This window comes from Canis aureus, chromosome 17 (assembly GCF_053574225.1).
Source record: "Canis aureus isolate CA01 chromosome 17, VMU_Caureus_v.1.0, whole genome shotgun sequence".
NCBI classification, from domain to species: Eukaryota; Metazoa; Chordata; class Mammalia; order Carnivora; family Canidae; genus Canis; species Canis aureus.
In genome coordinates, this window is record NC_135627.1 from 30462001 (window position 1) to 30487436 (window position 25436).

A 25436-nucleotide genomic window follows, 5' to 3' on the forward strand; every position below is an offset into this window, starting at 1 on the left:
GCTTTCTTCCTAAGAGTTTGTCTAGAGCAGCCAGCTGGCTTGCTTTTTCAAAGGCAGTTTCAGCATGTGCTCTTGTGTTTGCATCTGAGCAGTCTCTTATTTGGCAACATTTTTTGAATATCCACACTAAAGGGAAACAAAAACCACAGACATTTCCCTGGATGAACATACATTCTAGTCAGTTTCCTGAGCACTTACTAAGCCATAGAAACTTTACATATTTATGAATGTTATTAAAATAAATCTGCAAGGTAAATATTATCCTTATTTCTCCAATGCAATAAAATAAAAAGGAGAAATTGTGTATCTTACAAAACCCAAGCTCCAATCTAATTGCTATTTATAAAAAAATAAAAAATAGGGGATCCCTGGGTGGCTTAGCGGTTTAGCTCCGCCTTCCGCCCAGGGTGTGATCCTGGAGACCCAGGATTGAGTCCCGCATTGGGCTCCCTGCATGGAGCCTGCTTTTCCCTCTACCTATGTCTCTGCTTCTCTCTCTCTCTCATGAACAAATAAATAAATAAAATCTTTAAAAATAAATAAATAAATAAATAAATAAATAAATAAATAAATAATTGCTATTTATGTGGAAACCCATAGGAAGTACTGCACCCACAAGTTCACTCTAGTACAGAAGTGCTGAAAGGATGCACAGCCAAGTGGCCAGGAGAGTCAGAGTAAAGGGAGGGATATGTATAACCAAAGGTTGCTGAAGCACATTAATTGCCCCAAGTATTTTAAGCAAAAACAAAATTTTTACAAAATATTTGCATGAATGCCTTGTGACATTTAAAGCAATATGTCTAAATTAGCATCAATTTGTGCTTCTAACATGTCAATTTTCTCTTAACAATGGATAATATTATGCATTAAATTTTGACACCAAACACATAAAGGCTCCGAACGATTTTGACTATCTAATCACTTCCAAAGAAAGTTCAGTGTCTAAGGGTAGCTCCATATTATGAAGGATAATGTGACTTGACCAGAGTTCACAGGAGTCAGACTTGGAAAACAAAGGCAGGACAAAGGCCCCAACATTCCTAGTCTCCTGTCATGCTTTGAGTTTATGGACTGACCACAGTAAATCACTGATCAGATTGACAGTCATTCCAGTTCTGCCATACTGATAGTGAACCCAGTCAAAAGGAGGAAGAAACTGAACAATACTCTATTAAATAGACAACTAATCTGGACAATTGAAGCCCAAACCACTTTCTCACAAGTCATATGGTCTCAGCTGCCTCTATGTGTCAGCCATTTGCTCTTAGCCCTAGTCTCCTTTGAGCCTTTAATTCTTTGAGGAACAAACAATATCAAATACAATACCTTGCATTGGAAATAAGTTTCTGAAATGAAAAAGATCAACCTAATAAACAACTGAGGCTGTTACTTAAGCCTTTAAAAAAATATTTTATTTATTTGTAGTGGGAGACAGAGAGAGCATACACCCACAAGCAGGGGGAGGAGTAAAGGGAGAGGGAGAGAAAGAGAAAATCCCAAGCAGACCACAGAGCCTCACGTGGGGCTCCATCTCACAACCCTGAGATCATGACCTCAGTGAAAATCAAGAGTTGGATGCTTAATTGATGGAGCCATCCAGGCACTCCAAGCCTATTTTTAAAAGCAAAAATTGTTTCCCATTTGGAAATGACAGTATGTTTTTAAGGATACAAAATCTTTTGGGATATTTTTAATTTGAAAAAAAATCTTTATATATATAAAGTCCTTAAAAAAGCTTTTGGAATCTTTGACTCAGCTTATCTATTACCCAAACTGCAAAGACTTAGCCCACCTCTCTTCCTAGGGAATGGTATTTGATATTACTGGGTTCATGTCATTCAGACATTCATGTCTTAAAGTAATCTAAGACTTAGTTATGCTGGTCCATCATTCTCCTGCTTCTGTATGTGTCACTACAGGGTTCCAGTAGACCTCATAGCCACAGGACAATAGTATTCCATGGTCCCTTCAGTTCATCACAGTAGTCTTCATTTCCAAATGAAAGTTCACTTTAAAGTTCTATCCAGCATGTATTATAGTTGGCTAATTTTCAACATGACATTCACTATGAAGATTTTCTGTGCCAAAATAACAAAATAACAAATTCAAGAAATTAAAACAACAATAAGGATAGTTATTGTGGTGTCATATAGACACAAATACTGACTAGCCATCTACCAACATGATTGGAATTACTATTATTGAATTTTGTTGTTCACCCAAAAGCACCAAGCATGCTTCAAAGGGGGATAAAGCATCATTTGGCAAAGGCAAGTCAATGCAGAGCTCATGACACAAGATAGTGGTTCTCAATCATCTTCATTTGTGACAGCCAACTGGCCCCAGCAATTATAACCATATTTAATGTGTCCTCAACCCAATTCCAGCCATATTACATGCAGAGTAAATTTTTAATCCTTTGAGATAGGAAATGCAACTCTACACTGATCAAATAAGATTATTCCCAAAACTACAATCTAAGTCAACTCAGAATAAATAGACAGAGGCAAGAGAAGATGATCATATGGTCTTGTCACAAATCTAGTCACATCTTCTGCTGAATAAATATACTAATGGAACATCAAAGGGGTTCATAAGTACAACATATGTTAAAGGAAAAGGATTTATTCTTAAAATGGGCATTTTGGGCAGTCACTCAATAACTCTTAGTCTCTTAATCTTTCATCTTTCCTAACAACTAATTCTTAATGTAATGATCTCCACACTACCATATGTAATTGTATATGTGTCTCTAAGATTTATACATTTATATTCTTTTTGGATTAAATTAATGTTATGAACTTGCCTGTCATCCCCATTCATCAGGAGCAAGAACTATCTTGTTCTTACTCTTCCTCCACAAAACCTATGTCACCCATACTCCCTTGGGGGATAGACACTCAATGGTATTATATAAACAAAAATCCCAACAATCAAGATACATATTTTAATTGCTTTTCTTTTTTAATCTCTGAAATATCTGTTATAATGTTATATACATTGTTTCCTACTGTTAACATCACCAAATTTTTTAATATGACATCAAGAAGAAATATGTAAATAAATATAAAGATATTTAAAATTAGACATTTTATTTCAAAATGTATTGTAATTGCTAACCTCCTTTGTTCCAAATACAAACTTAAGAAAGTGACATTCACCTTCAGGTTCCAAGGAAATACCTTTCTTTGCATGTTTAAAGTCTAAATGTCCTCTACTAACAGAATTTGAATCACATTATTTAATTTTCTAGTATGAGTCTTGCTCCCACAGGTTGCTAATTCTCTCTTCTGTGCATGATCTCTTTCTCCTAGTAAACTATGGATTCTTCAAGGACAAGAGTGACATTTTATTCCTATGAACACAAAGGGACAGCAGACTAAATGATGTCTATTGATGTTTTACTATATTTTATAAATCATCCTGGTCTAAAATCCACTTCAATAGAACAATGCTAATTATATCATTGCCATCATTATAGACCATATCTTTTTATTTCCAAGAAAATATTATAAGGTTTTCATCTAATTTTCTTGGAAAAAAAGAAAATGAAGTACAAAAACATAAGGAAAAAAGTTGGGAAGTATTATAAGACAAAAAATAGTATTTATATGCCATTACTAAAATGATCGAGTGTTTGAAAATAGTTGTAAAAGTGCCAAAATATAAGGTGACTTTTGCAGAGTCAACTTCATTTTCAGCTCACTAAAATGTGTATTACTTGCACACATAAAGAATTCATTCTGGTATATAATGGAATACACTCTCCCATAAAAGTATTACATCAGATACTGTTCTACTGGACTTAAGGCAGAGAAGATGAGCAAGCATTTGTGCCAAGATCTGGAGATTCAGAATCTAGGTTAGATATAGCTATCATTTCAACCAGAAAGGAATAAAGAATCTTATTTTTAAGAGCCCATTAGGTCCATAGTAAGTAGAAAACCTTCTCCTTACCCCACTCAATATTTCACATCTTTATCCCTGGAATCTATGAATATATTGTTTACATGGCAAAAGAGATTTTGAAGATGTGATTAAATCAAGGATCTTGAGATGGAGAGATTATGCTGGATTATCTGGGTAAATCCAATGTAATGGACCCTTGTAACAAGGGTACTTATAGGTGAAAAGAGGGAGGCAAGAGTGTAAGCATAAGAGAAGGAGCTATGATGAGGGAAATAAAGTCAGAGTGATGAGTGCAAAAGACTTCATTAGCCACTGCTCTCTTTGACAATGGAAGAAGCCATCACAGAAGGAATGTAGGCAGACTGTAGAAGTGGAAAACAGCAAAAAGCAGGTGTCTCCTAGACTTTCTAAAAGGAACACAGCCCTGATGACACATTGGTTTTACCCCAGTGAGGTCATTCCAGCTGCTGACCTCCAGAAACATCGATAATAAAATTATATTATTTCAAGTCACTAAATTTGTGAATATAGCAGCACTAAGAACCCTGGGACAAATATTGCAATTTTCACATTGAAAGTATTACTGTACAATTTATACCTAAAAGAAGATAATGCAGAAAGGCAGGAAGGCAGGAAGGCAGGAAGGCAGGAAGGAAGGAAGGAAGGAAGGAAGGAAGGAAGGAAGGAAGGAAAGAAGGAAGGAAGGGGAGGGAGGGGGAAAAAGAAAGGAAGGAAGGAGAGAGGGAGGAAGGAAAAGGGAATCAAATTCAGCAAGTTCACAAAAACACTACGATTTCTCAAAAATTCAAAATTTGAAGGATTTTGTAGAAATGAGCTACTGAGAGGACAAAAGTCAGAGGCAGATACGTTGAGAAAATTCAGGCAAAATATCGAGTGTGGGTGTCCCAAGCACAAAGAGAGAATAGAAAGAGCTTCAAAGTAATGAAAAACAATGTGATTGAATGTGATTGAACATATTAATGGGAATAAGCAAGCTAGAGACCAACTTCTCATGTGCCCTCAATGGAGCAGGAACTTTGTTGTGTGCACAGGGCAATACCAGTACAGTGGAGAGTGTCACAAAAGTGTACACACTCAATGAGTGGATGAAGGCCTGATGATCAGGGCTGCAGCCAAATTCTTCTTCCCAGAGACAAAGCTGTTTTCTAATTTAACAAATAGTAACCCCCTGGTGAGCCCTAGAAACAAGAAGGGCTGCGATCCATTCCAGTTTGAGTGAGCATGGAGAAGGCAAGCAGAGTTAAGATTAATAGCTTACTCATCACTTCTTTGGCGCTCCAACCTTCGCCCTAGCAACACTCACTCAGAGCCAGCTCCGGCTCAAAGCCAGGAAAGTCAGAACTTCATTGCCTGTGATGAATTTAAGCAAGAAGATAAGCAGTGTTGCATCACTGTACAGATTTAGAAGAAAGGCAAATAGGGAACTGTTGGTTGTATCTTGTGACTTTGGCTAGATCAAACTTTTTTTAAAAGACCATTTTTTAGTTGGAAATGATCATGAGTGCCAGGCTTAGAAAATTTTTTAAGCAGAGAAAAGGTTTTTGGTTCTCACACCACTTCTTGGCTTCCTCCCCACCCTCTTGCCTTGCTCAGCTCAGAGAGGCTCTCCGTGCATTATGCTTCCTGTGTCAAATCTTGCTGCTAACAATCACCCCTCATCAGGAGCAAGGGCTCCATTAATTCCCAGCTGATTAGAAAATGCACTGCTCCTCAACTTCATCCACTACTGTGCCATAACCATTAGCAGCCTAAAGTGTGCATCCTCAGGGTGTCCTGCCCTTTAACATGGAGTGAATGGGGTACCTTTCTGTGGTCTCAAAAAACACAATTTAGCACAAAAGATTTGCACCAAAAAGGCTTCTCATCCAACAGAAGTCTTATTGTTAGTTTCAAAAGGGCCACTCCTCTGGAAGTCCTGTCCATGTGAATGTGACAGATAGCATCACAGCATGCAGAGATCAAATCATGTGCTAAAGGATTCTCTTCATTGGCTTGTAAAGGATTCTCTCCATTGGCTGCCAATGGAGGAAGAGAGAAACTATATTATGTCATAAACTGCTCTAGTGTTTTTTTTTTCCCTATACATAAGGTTTAATTTTGGAAGATCCAACAAATATCCCAAAGGTGTGTCATGCTTTTATAAAGTTAATATTTTCCTGCTTACAAAGATGTAGTTTTATTTTTACAAAGATTTTTTTTGTTTTTTTGTTTTTGTTTGTTTTTTTTAAAAAAAGACATATTTATTTACTTAGTGTCATGATCAGACTATTACATTTAGCAATCAACAGCATGGGTGCAAAAAAAAAAAAAAAATCTACATTGAAACCCTTTGTTGGAATGCTTTACTTTCCACAGAACAGAAACTAAAATAAGCTGTTATACAATTAGTCACAAATACAGTTCCCAAGTTTTTTGCCCATACACATGAGTATTGTCTAAAACATGTCTTCTTTGCAGCAGCTAGGCCCTGCCACTACTGTGCCTGGCTGAGTTCAAAATCTGTTGTAACTTTTGGCTTCCCTGTCACTTCTCTGGATCTTCTTTCCTGCTAAGCTTTTTCCCGGGAGTAATTAAAACCTTCTGCTACTACCACAGCTGCTGCTGCTGCTGCTGCTGCTGCTGCTGCTGGAACCACCATAGCCACCTTGGTTTTTTGGTTTTGCAAAGTATTGGCCTCCACCACCACAGGGTCCAGAGCTTCTGCCTCCAAAATTTCCTCCTTTCATGGGTCCGAAATTTGAGGATTGTTATAATTGCCAAAATCATCATAGCTTCTGCCACCTCCAAAGCTGCTTCTATCATTACCAAATTCATTATAGTCATCCCCACTGCCACCGTATCCACCACCACCTCGATTGCCACCGAAACCACCTCGGCCACTGAAGTTCCCTCCACAACCAAAGTTGTCATTCCCACCAAAACCTCCTTCATGACCACCCAAAGTTTCCAGAACCACTTCGACCTCTTTGGCTGGATGAAGCACTAACCATCTCTTGCTTCAATAGGGCTTTCCTTACTTCACAGTTGTGGCCATTCACAGTATGGGATTTTTGAATGACAATCTTGTCTACAGAGTCATGGTCATCAAATGTCACAAAAGCAAAACCTCTCTTTTTGCCACTACCTAGGTCAGTCATGATCTCAAGCACTTCAATTTTCCCATACTGTTCAAAATAATCTCTTAGATGATGTTCTTCAGTGTCTTCTTTAATGCCACCAACATTAAAGAAAAAGAAAAATCTTTTTCACAGTTAATTGGGCACCAGGTCTATGAGAATCTTCTCTTCTTCTCTTGAGACAGCCCTCTTTGGTTCCACAACACTTCCATCCACCTTGTGTGGCCTTGCATTCATGACTGCATTCACTCCTCCACAGTGGCATACATGACAAACCCAAAGCCTCTGGAGTGCTTGGTGTTTGGATCTCTCATTACCATGCAGTCTGTAAATATTCCCCATTGTTCAAAATGGCTCCTCAGACTTTCATCGGTTGTTTCAAAACTCAAACAACCGATGAAGAGCTTCTGCAGCTGTTCAGGCTCTTTGGGAGACTGACTTAGACATGACAGCAGTGGGAGGGGAGATTTTAACAATGCTTACTCAGTGGCGTCCAGGGACAGAAAGGAGGACTACAACATATTTTTTGTCCTTGGAAAGGAGTCTAATAGATTTTCACTGAACTATGAACAGATCTACCAAGGGTATATTTTTAGTCTTCTTTGGAGACTTCAGTATATTTTATGCCAGGATCACCAAATTCTTAAATAGATTACATGCAATTTTTTGTTTTGTTTTGTTTTTTAGGAAATGATACTATTTTCAAAAAGCTACAAACTATGTAAATGCTGCTGCAACACATAATGTTATGCTGATCCAAGGCATACCAGTTTTTTTTTTTAAGATTTTATTTATTTATTCATGAGAGACACAGAGAGAGAGAGAGGCAGAGACACAAGTAGAGGGAGAAGCAGGCTCCATGCACCAGGAGCCCGACGTGGGATTTGATCCCGGGTCTCCAGGATCGCGCCCTGGGCCAAAGGCAGGCGCTAAACCGCTGCGCCACCCAGGGATCACAAGGCATACCAGTTAATAGCAAATTCACTTTGAGAAATAATTTCTGCAATGTAAATGGTATCATCTTCCTTATAGCCATTAGTGTAACAATGGCACATGTCGCCTGAGGTTGACTCTCCAAGTGCTGGAAAGAGATTAATTAGTGAAATAGGGTTGTTTAGGTAGATGGTTTATCAATATATCTAAAGTGGCATATATAGCAAAAATTTTTATGACTGCAAACACTAGAAAGGCCAATTTAAAATCACATTTGGGTAAAGATAAAAATACAGACCGTAATCATTGTGGTTGTTACCTATCATTTTATATCTATTCTTTTGTTGGTTGCCACTAACAACAAGAAAATCAAGCTGAAGAAATTTTAATCAAATAAATATTGCTCTTTACTTCCCTGATCATATACTCTCTTGCACTGAAAAGTAGGCAAGTTCAATAGAAATCAATAATCTGAGATATGAATTCTTTGGATGGGATGCTTTTTTAATCTTAAAACAACAGTCATCAATCATAAAGATTAATTTCTTGGAGTTATGAAAAATAATCTCCATTGAGCTCAGGAGCATCTTTTTGCTCTGCAGCATAGAACAGTGAGATTGACTTCTCTAGCCTTCATAAACAGAGGCAGAGATAAAATTAAATATCCAGTATTTGAACTAGAAATTGACCTGAGCTTGCTGATTGCAACCCTGAGGGTTTTTTTTTTTAAGTAAACTCTACACTCAATGTGGGGCTTGAACTTATGACCCCAAGATCAAGAGTTGCATGCTCTATAGACTGAGGCAGCCAGGCACCGCCTGAGGGTTTTGATCATCAGAACACAGTGAAAACAGAAGGCGCCTTGAAAGAAAACCTTAATTAAAAAAAAAAAAAAATTGTAGCAGCATAAAAATGATAGAACTGAAGCTACTCTTTCTTTTTTTTTGAAGCTACTCTTAATTGAGCATTAATTATGCCAAGTACTGTGCTAAATGTTTACATAACTCATTTAATCATCATGTGTCCAGATATAATCTTCTTTTTCTTTTCTTATACAAGGGGAAACAGAAACTCAAAGAGATTAAGTAATTAGCCTAAAGTCAGATGGCCAATGAATGGTAAAAGAGAGTAAGGCTTGTTCTGTGCTTCAAGAGCCATCTCCCTCTAATCGGCTGCACTGGCTCTGAAAATGCAAAAGCTACTAGTCACTCACAATTTATTGTATTACAGGTCAAGGAGGGAAGAACACAGAGGACCTTTATATGCCAGCATTTTACATGCATTATTTCCTTTAAAGTACACTGTAACCTTGTGAAGTAGGGCATTTAAAATATTGACATTCAAAACCCTCAAGGGACACAATCAACATTACAAAAATACTAGGCGGCACAGGTATTTGAAACCACATCATTTGAAACCACGTCTGTTTGACTCAAAGACATATTTTTTTTGTTTCCCCCATTCACCTCTACAAAGTGGAATCCTTAGATAATGCTGGTATTTGTGAATTGAACAAAAAAATCATCTTAGATGAAGCTTTTTTTATTGACAATAGTTAACTTCCGGGGAATATTAGCCCTATGGCATAGCCAAATCCATATACATCACAAATTTCTAGATAATAAAGTTCTATATTTTCTACTTTTCAGTAGAGGTCGCAAATCTCCTTTAAACACTTTGGGGCAGGGTTATTTGTTTCTTATTTGACTTGTAAAGAAGGGAAGAAAGAAAGAAAGAAAGAAAGAAAGAAAGAAAGAAAGAAAGAAAGAAAGAAAGAAAGAAAGAAAGAAAGAAAGAAAGAAAAAGAAAGAGAGAGAGAGAGAGAAAGAAAGAAAGAAAAGAAAAGAAAGAAAAAAGAAAGAAAAGAAAAGAAAAGAAAAGAAAAGAAAAGAAAAGAAAAGAAAAGAAAAGAAAGGAAAAGAAAGGAAAAGAAAAAAGAAAGGAAGGAAAGAAGAAAAGACAAGGAAGCAAAAGTATGCTATGGTCAAATGACATAATAAAATACAATTGCTTATGCACAAACTATTCAAAACTTTTGAGAGAGAGTCAGTGAGAGCAGGAGGTGGCGGGGGGGGGGGGGAAGGGGGGGAGGATCTAGGGGGAGGGAGAGAGAGAATCTTAAGCAGGCACCACATCCAGTGCAGAGTCCAAAGCAGGGCTCCCAGAGTTCCAGCTCATGACCCTAAGATCATAACCTGAGCAAAAATCAAGAGTCAGATAGATGCTTAGCCAACTGTGCCAACCAGGACCCCAACCTATTCAAACTTCCATTTAGTCTTACCATTGTCACTTAAGAAAAGAACTAAACAAAAAATCCAAATTCAAATGAAAACTAACATTAAATATTCATTGATAAAATTGTCATTGTTCATAGATTAAATTGTAATTTACATTCTTAAAAGTGTACATGGCATTTGCAAATTTCAACAGTATGTTAAAGGGAAACAAGAACATGTAGCCTTCTCTTCTAGACAGTATTCTCCTGGAGACCCTATGTACTAAAACCAAATCCTGTTCTGTGGGTACTACCTTTTCTTTCTTTAAGATTTTATTTATTTGAGAGAGAAAGAGAGAGTATGAGTAGGGGGAGAGACACAGAGAGAGGGATAGGAAGAAGCAGGCTCAATGTGGGGCTTGATTCCAGGACCCTGAGATCACGACCTGAGCTGAAGTCAGATGTTTAACCAATTGAACCACCCAGGTGACCCAGGCACTACATTTTTAATGGAATTTACACGCGTTTGTATATCACTGTGAAACAGCAAGGAAAATGACAATGAGAAATCAGAAAAAGGTCTTTGTCAACAGTGCTGAACGGCAGAGGATTGGAGGCATAGAAAAGTGGCAGGTACTTCCTTTATTCTGAGCAAGATAAGATTATACTCAGATTTTAAATTTCAAAATGCTGTTAAAAAATAATACGTGTCTCAAAACAACAGTGATGACAAAACTTCTCTAGTGACTAGGTGGTTTTTTCCACAAAGACCTAATGACATTCTGTCCCTCAGCCCAGTCATCCTTACATTGGCATCCCCAGGCCACTCAGCTTCTTCGCCTCTGGGTCTTGGCTTTGCTAAATTTCTCTGTTGTTTTTCTTTTTTTTTTTTTGAAATATTTTTACTTTTTTGTGTGTGTGTTTTTTATTTGTTTTTGTTTTTTTAATTTATTTTTTATTGGTGTTCAATTTACTAACATACAGAATAACCCCCAGTGCCCGTCACCCATTCACTCCCACCCCCCGCCTTCCTCCCCTTCTACCACCCCTAGTTCGTTTCCCAGAGTTAGCAGTCTTTACGTTCTGTCTCCCTTTCTGATATTTCCCACACATTTCTTCTCCCTTCCCTTATATTCCCTTTCACTATTATTTATATTCCCCAAATGAATGAGAACATATAATGTTTGTCCTTCTCCGACTGGCTTACTTCACTCAGCATAATACCCTCCAGTTCCATCCACGTTGAAGCAAATGGTGGGTATTTGTCATTTCTAATAGCTGAGTAATATTCCATTGTATACATAAACCACATCTTCTTTATCCACTCATCTTTCGTTGGACACCGAGGCTCCTTCCACAGTTTGGCTATCGTGGCCATTGCTGCTAGAAACATCGGGGTGCAGGTGTCCCGGCATTTCATTGCATTTGTATCTTTGGGGTAAATCCCCAACAGTGCAATTGCTGGGTCGTAGGGCAGGTATATTTTTAACTGTTTGAGGAACCTCCACACAGTTTTCCAGAGTGGCTGCACCAGTTCACATTCCCACCAACAGTGTATGAGGGTTCCCTTTTCTCCGCATCCTCTCCAACATTTGTTGTTTCCTGCCTTGTTAATTTTCCCCATTCTCACTGGTGTGAGGTGGTATCTCATTGTGGTTTTGATTTGTATTTCCCTGATGGCAAGTGATGCAGAGCATTTTCTCATATGCATGTTGGCCATGTCTATGTCTTCCTCTGTGAGATTTCTGTTCATGTCTTTTGCCCATTTCATGATTGGATTGTTTGTTTCTTTGGTGTTGAGTTTAATAAGTTCTTTATAGATCTTGGAAACTAGCCCTTTATCTGAAAGACCCCGAATAGCCAGGGGAATTTTAAAAAAGAAAACCATAGCTGGGGGCATCACAATGCCAGATTTCAGGTTGTACTACAAAGCTGTGGTCATCAAGACAGTGTGGTACTGGCACAAAAACAGACACATAGATCAGTGGAACAGAATAGAGAATCCAGAAGTGGACCCTGAACTTTATGGGCAACTAATATTCGATAAAGGAGGAAAGACTATCCATTGGAAGAAAGACAGTCTCTTCAATAAATGGTGCTGGGAAAATTGGACATCCACATGCAGAAGAATGAAACTAGACCACTCTCTTTCACCATACACAAAGATAAACTCAAAATGGATGAAAGATCTAAATGTGAGACAAGATTCCATCAAAATCCTAGAGAAGAACACAGGCAACACCCTTTTTAAACTCGGCCATAGTAACTTCTTGCAAGATACATCCACGAAGGCAAAAGAAACAAAAGCAAAAATGAACTATTGGGACTTCATCAAGATAAGAAGCTTTTGTTGTTTTTAATTTCACTGACTTCTATTATTATTTCTTTCCCTCTGTTTTCACCTTACTTTGTTTTTCATTTTCAACTTTCTTATATCATTGATTTTTACATCTTTCTTCTTTCCTAAAATAAACATTTAAAGATTAAATTTCTAAGTTCTACTTTTGCTTCATCCCACAAATTGTGATAAGTTGTCATTTTGCTATCATTCAGTTTGAAATATTTTCTAATTTATTTTATTACTTCTCTGATCCACAGGTTATTTAAAAGTTGTTTATTTTCCAAATTTGAGGTTTCCAATTTCCACTTTAATTGCTGTGGTTAGAAAACATACTTTGTACAGTTTTAATCCTTTCAGGTTTATTGAGACTCGTTTTTTTTTTTTAAAGATTTTATTTATTTCTTTATTCATGAGAGACACAGAGAGAGAGGCAGAGATATAGGCAGAGGGAGAAGCAGGCTCCCTGCAGGAGCCCAATGCAGACTCAATCCAGGGACCCCAGGATCACGACCTGAGCCAAAGGCAGACTCTCAACCAATGAGCCATGCAGGTGCCCCTCTGAGGCTTGTTTTATAGCCAAGCATTATTATCATGTACATTTTTAAAGAATACATAGTTTGTAGCTGCTGGGTGTAGTGTTCTATAAATATCAGTTATGTTCTGATGGTTGGCAGCATTGCTCACATCATCTATGTCTTTACTGACTCCTTTGTCTATTTGTTTCTCAATTAGTGATAGAGAACTGTGAAAATGTCCATCTCTCTCTAATTCTGCTGATTTTGCTTCATATTTTCGGAGATTCTATAATAAGTCATGGTGGAAAAGCAGAATAGGAATATTTGGTCTTTGTCTTTGGTTCTTGGCACAGAACTCCTAAAACCTCTGGAATTCACCATCTTTTGCTTATAAGATGACACATGGGAGGGACCTAGATAGCTTTGGGATGGGTCACCAAAAAGCAAAACAAGTGATTATACAGAGAGAGGAGCTGGAGATTGGATCAATCACCAATGGCCAATGACCTTTTTTTTTTTTTTTTACTTTTTTTATTATTTATTTATGATAGTCACACACAGAGAGAGAGAGAGAGAGAGAGAGAGGGAGGCAGAGACACAAGCAGAGGGAGAAGCAGGTTCCATGCACCGGGAGCCCGACGTGGGACTCGATCCCGGGTCTCCAGGATCGCGCCCTGGGCCAAAGGCAGGCGCCAAACCGCTGCGCCACCCAGGGATCCCGGCCGATGATCTAATCAACTGTGCTTACATAATAAAATTTGCATTAAAAAATTCTCAGAAACTGTGTTTGGGGAAGTTCTAGATCGGTGAACATATCAAGGTGCTGGGAAGCTGGTGTACCCAGAGAGGGCATGGAAGCTTTCCACACCCTTCCCTATACCTTGCCCTAGACATTGCTTCCATTTGTCTGTTCCCGAGTTGTATCTTGAATAATAAACCTTTATCTGTAAAGTCCTTTCCAGAGTATCGTGATTCATTTTAGTGAATTATTGAATCTGAGGGAAGGCTGTGCAAACTTCATACCATGTAGTCAGTATGGCAGAAGTGTAGGTCTCCTGGAGACTCCATTTGTGACAGGTATCTGAAGTGGGTGCAATATTGTGAGACAGCCCTTAACTAAGTCCAGCTAGTATCAGAATTCAATTTAACTGAATTGTAGGACACCCACTTGGTGTCAGAAAACTGGAGAATTAGTTGGTGTCAGGGAAAAAACTACACAGGGGTATAAATATCCATCATTGCTATGGTTTCCTCCTAAACTGATTCTTTTCTTATTATGAAATATTCCTATTTATCTCTAATAATACTCTTTGTCTTCAAGTCTGTTTTATATGACATTTATATGCTATACCTTTCTATATCCTTATACTTAAAATGTATCTCTTGTAGACAATATATAATTGGGTCTGGCTTCTATTTTTTAAGTCTATTTGACCTTCCCTGTGTCCAACATTATCCAGTAGAACTTTGTGATGATGGAAATGTTCCATATCTGCACCATCCAATATGAAAGCTACTCTTCACATGTGGCTATTAAGCACTTGAAATGTGGCTAGTATAACTGAGAGACTGAATTTTTAATTATATTTCATTTTAATTAAATTTAAATAGCTACATATGGTAGTGGCAGTCATATTAGACAAGACAGGTTTAGTTCATTAACTTTTAAGGTAATTGCTGATATGGTTGGATACAGGTCTACCATTTTGCTTATTTTCTGTTTGGTATTCCTCTTGGATCATTTCTATTGATCTATCTCCAAGTCGTCTGACACTTTACTTTGTCATATGAGCTTTAGCTTCCCTGCACACTCCATTTCTCACCTTCATCACTTGGGAGCTCATAGCCAACATTCAATATTCAGTTCTTTGAAGCACTTCCTGAATTCCTATGTATGAACCAGATCATTCCTTCCCTTGGTTCTTCTACTATAATGTACACATTTATCTCTCCTGGTACCTTTAGCTTTATTATTAGCTTATAGCTCTGTCTCTCCCTCCTAGCTATCTATATCTTATTCATCTTTAGTCTTTCTTTTTTTTATTTCTTTTATTTTTAAAGATTTTTATTTATTTATGATAGTCACACACAGAGAGAGAGAGAGAGAGGCAGAGACACAGGCAGAGGGAGAAGCAGGCTCCATGCCAGGAGCCCGACGTGGGATTCGATCCCGGGTCTCCAGGATCGCGCCCCGGGCCAAAGGCAGGCGCCAAACCGCTGTGCCACCCAGGGATCCCATCTTTAGTCTTTCTAAACTGATTTGTTCTCCTGATACTGTATTGATTCTTTGAAAAAAAAAAAAAACCATTTTGTAAATCTCATGAAAAGATCCACTAGAAGGAAAATCATCCCCTATTAGAACTTTTCTTTGCTATAGACTGGACAGGTGTTATTAATTCTATTCTCAGCTTTATCTGACTGAAAAATTTATGAAAGAATTGCCTCTCAGAAAATCCCCTAACAACAGCACATCCTTTGTCAAGACAGTGCCTTGTTGCTATTAGATTGAATTGAAATCCACATCAATGGAAGTAATTTAATCAGCTAAAGGGATTCTGGATTCTACCAAAGAAGAGAATGCAGGATTCTCTCAGAAGTTGTGAAATTAGCAGTAAAATATTTGATATTCACTAAGGAGACAAAACCACCTGCTGATTTTTACTGCATGTAACTGGAAGGTAAGTTTAGTAGATCACTTGACATAGTTTCTGAACATCAGCAGGTGTATCAGAAAGAACAAAGGCTCTGAAGAAAAACAAACTAATTTTTGAATCCCAGATCTTCTATTTACTAGTTGTGCAGTCTTTGAGATGTTCCTTAATCTCTCTGAGATTCTGCTTTATCTATAAAATATTAAAATGGATACTTATTTGTACCATTATTTTAAGTACTTAAAATTATGTTTTTATTTTATTGAGGTATTATTAATATTCAATGTCATATTAGTTTCAGATGTCCAATACAATGATCTGACAATTCTACACATTACTCTGTGCTCATCATGACAAGTATACTCTTAATTCCTTCATCTATTTCATTCATCTCCCCAGTTACCTCCCCCCTGGCAATCACCAATATGTACTCTGCATTTAAAAGTCTGTTTTTCCATTTGTCTCTTTTTTTTTCCCTTCTTTGTTTTGTTTCTTAAATTCCAAATATGAGTGAAATCATATGGTATTTGCCTTTCTCTGACTTATTTCACTTAGCATTATATCCTCTAGATCCATCCATATTGTTGCAAATGGCAAAATCTGATCCTTGTTATAGTGAGTAATATTCCATTGTGTATATACAGCACATCTTCTTTATCCACTCATCTGTCAATGGACATTTAGATTACTTCCATATCTTGGCTACTGTAAATAATGCTACAATGAATATAGGGATGCATATATCTTTTTTAACTAGCATTTGTCTTCTTTGAGCAAATACCCAGTGGTGGAATTACCGGATCAAATGGTAATTCCATTTTTAATTTTTGAGGAACCTCCATACTGTTTTCCATAGTGGCTGTACCAATCAATGCCCAGCAACAGTACATGAGGGTTCCTTTTTTTTCCACATCCACCAACATTTGTTATTTCTTATCTTTTGATTCTAGTCATTTTGACAGGTGCAAGGTGATATCTAACTGTGGTTTTGATTTGCATTTAATTCGTGCCATTGTTATAAGTATTTAAAATTATATATAAAGTGCCTGGCAAATAAAGTTGGCAAGGAACAAATAGAAAACATTAATATCATTTTATAAGCATTCTCACTATTATTTTTATTTATAGAATACATCTAGTCCAGTTCATTGGAAACAGTTTAAGGTATCTTGAGGCTGATTTGATAACCACTTAGTAATATATTTTGCTTTGCACAAAATAAAAAAATCTCCAAAGCCTTATTTTATTGTAGCTATTTCCTATATAGCATCAACCTATATGAAGGGAATTTCAGACCAAGAATGATTCTCCAGGATTACATGTCAACAATAGAAAATGCTGTCACTTAAACTAAGAACTGAACATGTGCCAGGCACTATGCTAAATACTTTACATTAATTATCTAATTTAATCCTTACAATAACCATTGGAGGCAGGGGCTATTGCAAAAGAAGAAAACAAAGCCTTTGAGAGGTTAAACAACTTGCCCAAGCTCATACAGTTAGATACAAAACTGTGATTCAAAGTCATGATTCAAAGCCCTTATCCATTAATTACTACTCAATACTATTTTCCAGATAACCCAAATCCCCTGTTATCTATTCTTGCTACACCTGGAGGCCAATCCAAGGTTGGATCTACTTAACAGCGAAGGCAACTGTAGAATCAACATAAACCAGAAAAGAAAATGCCTTGACGTCAGGAAACCACATCTTTCAAAGGTGCTACAAATTAACATTTCTAATAAGGCCGGGTCAACTAATACTGGTAGGTATCAGCAGTCCTAACGCTAGGATTAGCATTCTTCCAAAGACTTTGCTATGTATTTCACTATGTTCACAAAGGTTCTCCTGATGGAGCTGTCCTTGCATCTGTTTACCAATGGAGAGAGCAGAACCTGCTCATATTCGCAGATACTGCTCACACAGCAGAGTGAATCACACTCAGAGCCAGTGAAGGTACAAGTTCTCTTCATCACAAGAATTCTTTCCACTTTGTTGCTTTAGCTTAGTGAATGACAAACTTCAGTATAAAAGAAAAGATGAAGGGGCGCCTGGCTGGCTCAGTCAGTAGAGCATGATTCTTGATCTCAGGTTCCTGAGTTTAAGCCCCAAGTTGGGCACGGAGCTTATTTATTAAAAGAAAAAGATGAGGATTAAAGGGAGCTACAAGACACATTGAGATCTATCTGCATTTGTAAATGTATTAGGGTCAGTAAAATCAATGCTCTAACCTGAGGACTCTTGAGCTGAATTGAAACATTCTCTTCCTCCCATATGTCTGAAATTGAAAAGAGTTCCATGGTCCTTATTAAAATTAATACAAATGTCACTTAAAAGGCTCACTCTACCCAAGCTATAATCAAGACAAAAAGGGTTTTTAACTGGGCCTTTCCATTGGTCGAGAAAGGAATGTTGGTTTTAATTTCTTAAACTTTGGAGTGTGTGTATGTGTGTCTAAGTGATATGAATTGAAGTTTTAAGATTTAAGTTTTAATAAACTCTTTTCAAGAAACTGTCACTACAATGATCATTTGCAGTTAATCAGAGCAGTTCAGAGAGCCACTAATTCCAATAGAATTCCTATGTCTCTTGCTATGAATCATCTTGCCCCTACATTCCCACTTAACACAGAAACGCTATGCATATGTATGTGTGTGTGTTCACACATATCTGAAAGAGAAAAACAATTTCATGTTTCTTAGAGTCTGGCTTTCACTTTTTTTTTTCTAATGGCTCACCTAATGCAAAATAATAAAAATGGCTCAAGAAAATCAGTAGAAAATTCAAAGAATGTTCCAATAATAAAATATACAGTTTCAGAGCTTAATATTTTTGGTTTTCAAAATCTGAAAAGATCCTATAAAAAGTATTTATAGATTACAGTACAGGGATAGAAGGAACTAATCTACCTAATGCACTTTTTTTGTATAATAAAGCCTGACATGGGTGTTTAATAAGGTAAAAATTAATAGAATGTAATCATTTTACATCTTTTCAAACTAGGCAGACTAGTAGTATTTTCTTGATTAAGAAAGACAAAAGAGGGATCCCTGGGTGGTGCAGCGGTTTGGCGCCTGCCTTTGGCCCAGGGCGCGATCCTGGAGACCCGGGATCGAATCCCACGTCGGGCTCCCGGTGCATGGAGCCTACTTCTCCCTCTGCCTGTGTCTCTGCCTCTCTCTCTCTCTCTCTGTGAGACTATCATAAATAAATAAAAATTTATAAAAAAAAAAAAAAGAAAGACAAAAGAATACTTGCCTGACCCCTCACCTCACCCCTCCTAAAAATCAAGAGAAAGGTGAGGTAAGCTAGAATACCCAATACAGTTGTACATTTTGTGTGCTGTTTAAACATGCCTGACTAAGGGGTCAAGTGGGTTTGAAAGACCAAGCTCTATTTGCATAGCTGGACTCCACGACTCTCTGGAAGAATCTCTTTGCGTATCTACCCAATGAGTTCCTTGTCCTAATTTATCTACCCTGAGAGAGCAGTTTTTCTAATTTGTAAGGCCCTGTAGAGGCTGGCTGTGGCCCAGTGAAAAGACCCTATTCTTAATGATATGCCTTTTGTTTAAATATAAAATTGTCCTCAATTTCTTACATGCTTCATTCATTCAACAAGTATTTATTGAGCCCCTTGGCTGTGCCAGCCACTGATACCACCAGGAATAAACTATAGGCACCTGACCACAAGGAGTTTTCAGGCTAGGTACACAGAGATAAGTGACCAAAGGTTACAATGCACATTTACTTTTAGCCTCCTACATACATGGTCATGTTCCTAAAATTACCATGACCGTACAAACCTATAACTGACAAAATTAAGTAGAAAACAGATGTAAAACAATTTCATTTCTACAACAAACCAGATATTCCCATGTTAAAAACCTGCTCCGACAGCAAATTTTTCTCTTGACTAATTTTATTCAATTATTCAAAAAACATTGCTAATTCCTGTGATCCAGGAAATTGTAGAATTTCCTATAAATTTCACTATTTCTTGCCTAAGTCTAATTCAGACTCTACCCTTTAATAGTATATAAACTGGGGCAGATTCTGTGCCAGTTTCTGACTTGTTAAATATGGATCACAATAATGTTTATTTTATAATTGTTATGAACATTAAGTGAGATAAAATTATATAAAGTGACTAGTACATAATAAATATTTTCTATTTTCTGGATTTATTTTAAAGTTTGTAAATCTAATATTGTTAGCAAGTTTGAATTTAATCAGTGGTGTTTGTTTTGTTGGACTTTTTTTTTTCTGTTGGCCTATTTTCACAATTTCCAGTAAAATTTGTACTTACCTCATGAGCCTTTCACAAGTATTGTGGTAGTTGAGGGCTGATTTCTGAATCTGAAGAGATAATGATAAAAATATTGGTTCTGAAACCAAACAGTCCTGAGTTCAAACCAACCTCTGACATTCCTCAATCTAAATGCATCTAACATGAGTATCATCTGACAGAGGATCACCTTAGAATCAATGTGTGTATGTAAGGCATATTTTCTTCTCTCCCAGAAAAGCTACTGTTAAATCAATAGTGTTTTGGCTGTAGTGTTTTGAGTGTTTGGTGTTCTTTTTTTTTTTTTTTTTTTGTCTTTATTTTATTTTTACAACCTATGGCATTTTGACATTTAGGAAACACAGTAATCTGTGTAAAGGTAAGCAATTTATTTAAACTCCTTGGATTGCTATTTCTTCATTTGTAAACCAGTTTTATTCATAAACCTATTTCTTAAAGTTGATATAAGTAAATGAAATAATACATATTTGTGGTGCCTGGCATAATACCTGGCATGTAATGAATTAGTCATTAATAATTGTATACACATTTTGCATTGAGAGGATGAAGTATAAATAGATCTTATTCTCCGCAGTAAACCATAAACCTATCCCCAGAAGGGTCTATAGAAGGAGTCATTAGCACTGCCTTTTTAAAGGGAAACACACTAGAAAATTAGAGATCTCTAGTTTTCTCATTTACCTGTAAGTGAGGCGTTGCTGTAGTATGGTGGCTCCTTTAAAAGGATGAGTGGAGTCCAAATTGGCAGATCAGTCTCCTGGAAATCATCCATGGAATTTGTCCTTGGGAAAGTGAAAGTGATTTCTAGAACTGAGGCTGGGAGGATGAGCAGGAGTTAGCTGGTAAGCAGGGGAACGAGATCTTCAAGAAAGAGGAACAGGATGTACCAAGAACTGAAAGTGAGAAAGAGCCGGGTATGTTTGAGACTCATCAATGCTATTCATAAAGTTGTACCGTGTTTACAAAATCCTGCATATTTGACTGTATATAAGTAATGAATGCACTGCTTTCTAGATCAGGGGATCATTCCTAAATCACAGAACTTCAGATTCTTAAAGATTTCAGAGATCAAATTAAAGCCTTTCCTTCGGGCAGCCCCGATGGCCCAGTGGTTTGGCGCCGCCTTCAGCCTGGGGCATGATCTTGGGGACCAGGGATCGAGTCCCACGTCGGGTTCCCTGCATAGAGCCTGCTTCTCCCTCTGCCTGTGTCTCTGCCTCTCTCTCTCTCTCTCTCTGTCATGAATAAATAAAATAAAATCTGAAAGAAAGAAAGAAAGAAGAAAGAAGAAAGAAAGAAAGCCTTTCCTCCTTGAGATAAGGAAACCGAACTTAAGATGAATGAAAGAGAAGAGGGGGCAATAGAGAGAAAATAGCTAACATGATGGGCACTTATTATGTGTCAGACAAGCAATATTCTGCACATACAATAGAGGAGGAGGCTGATGATAGATAGAGATGTTAAATAACTCACTCAAAGCCATAATTTTAAAAGAGTAGAGCCAGAATTTAAGTCCAGATTTATAATCCTCCAGAATCTAGGATTATTTTCACTATACTCCCTGGAATTTGAGTGAGCTAATCCACTGTCAATTTATCTCCACAGTGTCATAATTGTTTATTTGTGCATTTATTTTTGCACTGGTCTATCAGCTTCTTGGGAGTCTATTTGCAAGCACATTTTCTGGCAGATGAATGAATCCAAAAAGATATCAGATGACTGGATGGATGACGGATGGATGGATGGATGGATGGATGGATGGATGGATGGATGGATAGGCATTTGAGAGATTATTTGGATGGATTTTTTCTGAGGGTCTATCCAATTACCTTTCAAGCTTATTGTGGTACTTTCAAATATACTTCTAAATCTAATTAATCACCTACATTTCAAAAAGTCAATAAGAAATCTACCATAATTTTATTTTAACAACTTTAAAACAATATTCCTGAATAAAGTAATACGGGGCATATCTGGAATAGAACTACATAGTGAGTTCCTTGCAGACATAGTCTATGGCCAGTTTATCCTTTTGTCACTAATATCTGGCCTCTGCACATATTTGGCATCCATGTACTGAAAGTCTAATCAGTCAACAGCTCTGATTAAAGTCATGCATGGCTAGCCTTTTAAATAATAGAAGGAGTCCAATTCTGAAAATCATACTTTCTGGTGGACAAGTCCAGGCTGATTGTTAAAGGAAGAGAAGAACTAATGTTTTACCACACAAAAGACTTACGTTTATTGTCTTCATAATTCCAATGATGCTATCAGATATCAAGTTAAATGTTGATTATGAGCAGGAAGAACATGACACATATCTTGGGAGTCATAAAGGTACCATACATACAGGTACAAACTAGTGAGAACAGATGCCATGGCCCAGCAAAAGGATACCTCAACACATCAGGATACCAGTGTAAATAACCAGTTCAATGCACAGAATAGGGCATGAATGTCAGCCGTGCTCATAGGTCTTTGGAGATGAGAAGCAGAGACATGGTTGGTGAGGAGCACAGACACTGATAAAAGGAAAGAGGATCTAGAGGCTAAAATGTTGAGGACCTGTTTTTAGTAACAGGATAGAAGACAGTTTCCAGAATTCAACCACATAATGCTTATCAGTCTTGTAGCAAGGAACAAGGGTTGCTAGAATGAGTAGGCATGGATCAGATGTTTGCATATTTGGTACCGGATACCTGAGTATTGACCTAGAAGTACTGACAAAGGATGGAATTGGTTCAGTGATCTCTGGAGTTAAACTGAACTTCCAGGTGGAGACTGATAACATGGTTCAGCTATGGGGAAAGAAGAAAACCACTCTGACTTTGAAAAGAATATCATTTTTGTCAGCAGGGCCAACCTCATTTATTCTTTCCTCTTTCTGTTCCTTTTCTGTCTGAATCAGCTAAAATAAGTTTTTATTGTTTGTAAAGAATAACTATTACATAAGATACTCTACCTTATTATTGACAAAATATCCTTATTAATTCTAAGTTCACTAGATCTTTGAATAACCAACTGCTTACTCAGTAGATATTTCTGCAGGTGTTCATGTAATTTTGTGGGTTTAGCTGTAAAATATTTCAATTCAAGATAATGGACAAAAACTACTTGAGTAAGATTTACCCATGTAAATAATAGACTCCCCCCACCCATGACTTTATATCAAAGAGGCCACTGTCAGTTATTGACGACTGCCAAGTTCCAATGTTCTCTCTCTCTCCACAGCTTCATCCTTTGGTTCATGCCGCTTTTTCTCTCAAAAATGCCCTTCCTACCACTTCCACCTGTAGAAAGCATATTTATCCCCAAAAGACTGATTTAAATATCAACTCTACAAAGCCTTCCCTATTTCTCAGTTTAGAACTAATCACTCCACATCTGTGAGTCCTGGCAACATCACCTCTGTTGGAACAGTGCCCGGGTGTGCCTTGAACAGCAGATAACTGGACTCCTCAAAGAATTCATCTTAGATTACCCAGAGCTACAGAAAATATAAAAGTTATATTTGTGACTCATTGGCACAAAGATGAATGTATTAATATTATACACTAAAACATTTACTTTGACCTAAAAGTTCATTTCTTTTTTTTTTTTTCATTTCAAAAGACAGTAAACCATTTTTATTTAGTAGAGTGGAAACTTGGCACTGTGTCCATTGTCTCCTGAGGAAGTTTTCCCTGTGTGCATGTGCTCTCACTTACACATTTTTCTCACTTATAGAATCCACAGCTTAAAGAGGCTTCTCTGAAAGGTAAGAGTAAATGATTCAGCATTGAGAGTTCTCTTAAAGGAGGCTTCTATTTTTTTTTTCTAATTGAATGACTCAAATACATAATGGTCCTTTTTTAAGAGTCTAAACTCATTAATAATTTGCTAACTAAAAGTGTAGTTTTCTAAAGAACATTTTTCTAGGTAGAACCTGGGGTACTATGGGAATTAACAGTCATTTGTTTGGTTTGCAGTTTACCAATTTAGAACAATATTTGAGTTAATCTGAAATAAAATAACTATCATTTACATGATGTTTTACAATTTACAAAGCACTTTCATATATATTACTCATTGAATCTACATACTTAACTTGAAAGGTTGATGTCTTTTATTTTTCATTTGACAGGCAAGAAAAACAAGCCTCAGATGGAAGAATTGACTTCTCCAAGGTCACACAGCTGGTAGTACAGTCTGGGACTCATGCCCTTGAGGTTCTTCCAATCCCAGAATTTCATATTCTTTCCAGTGTATCATGCTGCCCATGGGGGGGGGGTGGGGGAAGCATCTATGTAATACATGCATTAAAGAGTTGAGCTCATAATTCTAGGTAGATTGATGTTCTTTCAGAAAACCTAATGGCATTTTTGTAGATGTAATTGTTATGGGTTTCGTTCTAAAACATTTTAACAAAAGATGGTTGACATTTATTTTCAGTGGAGGTCAAAATTAACAGAACAATATTCTGAGCTTATATGAAAGGCTGTGGATCATGAACTTTGACAGAAATTATGATAAATATGTCAGGAATGGATACATAGGACACATATTTTTAATGTCAAATTCCAAGTCTTTGTTCCTTAGCTTATTAGGTCTCCCTTTCCTTTCTTCTCCCTCTCTAAGTCTCACCTTAGATGCAGACACTTTCATACCCTCTTTTGGTAAACAACCTAAAACAAACTTTTCTGTGAGTTATCTTTTATCAACTCCTTTGCTCCTGAAAGGGGTAATTTCCTCACAAATAAAACAAATGGAAGGAAGGACTGGGATTGAGCAAGTCTGATCTTGAAAAAGGCAAAGTTCTGCAAAGCATGAAGACTAAATCATACATTATCTAGAAAAATAAATCAGAGCTATTATGGTCAGCCTGAAAACTCACTCTTCACAAGAAAGTTGGGGGAAACAAAGAATGATATTTTAGAGATTTCAGGACTGTAACCTAATGCCATACAATACATGAATTGGCTTTTTCAAGTATAGATTTGATAGTAGTTCCACAGTTCTGTAGTTCACACAGAACTAGTGTGACCAAAAAGAAATTATATTAAGCCATGTTTGTAAGGTCAGGAAATGAATAACTGAATAACTGAATGCAAACATGCCATCCCAGCTCAATTTTATTTTGATTACCCACAGAAGGATCAGAAAATGTTTATAAGATTTTTCAGGAATGCATTTCTGCAGTTTAAAAATATTATATTTTGCTCAGAAATAAAAATAAAATTCATTTAATTTCACAAATGTCTTGATTTTACATACCTTGATACATGGTATTCTCCTCTATTGTGATATGAATATAAATAATTATACTCTACAATTTTTTAAATACTAAACTTAAGTTCATTTTACATTCTGTGTCTCTCAACCTTCTGGTCTCTGGGCCACAAATCAAAAGATATGTTTCAGGTGCAGCCTTACAAAGCTAGTG

General features: G+C 37.0%; 1 protein-coding gene and 1 pseudogene across 27 annotated transcripts in view; both read right to left on the bottom strand.

Annotated features, from left to right (window-relative positions):
* The window catches only part of SCEL (sciellin), a 297545-nt gene that overhangs the window by 171203 nt on the left and 100906 nt on the right, over positions 1-25436 (bottom strand). For 18 of the 27 annotated variants that reach the window (XM_077855300.1, XM_077855310.1, XM_077855296.1 and 15 more), the window contains 3 exons: positions 20696-20907; positions 20015-20064; positions 17938-17984 (listed from right to left, as the gene is read on the bottom strand). The gene's annotated coding sequence lies outside the window, so the exon portion shown is untranslated. Of the gene's footprint in view, positions 1-17937; positions 17985-20014; positions 20065-20695; positions 20908-24096; positions 24267-25436 lie in introns of all 27 variants that reach the window. The other 9 variants (XM_077855313.1, XM_077855312.1, XM_077855298.1 and 6 more) reach the window with 4 other exon arrangements.
* On the bottom strand, positions 6485-7641 carry LOC144287881 (heterogeneous nuclear ribonucleoprotein A1-like; annotated as a pseudogene).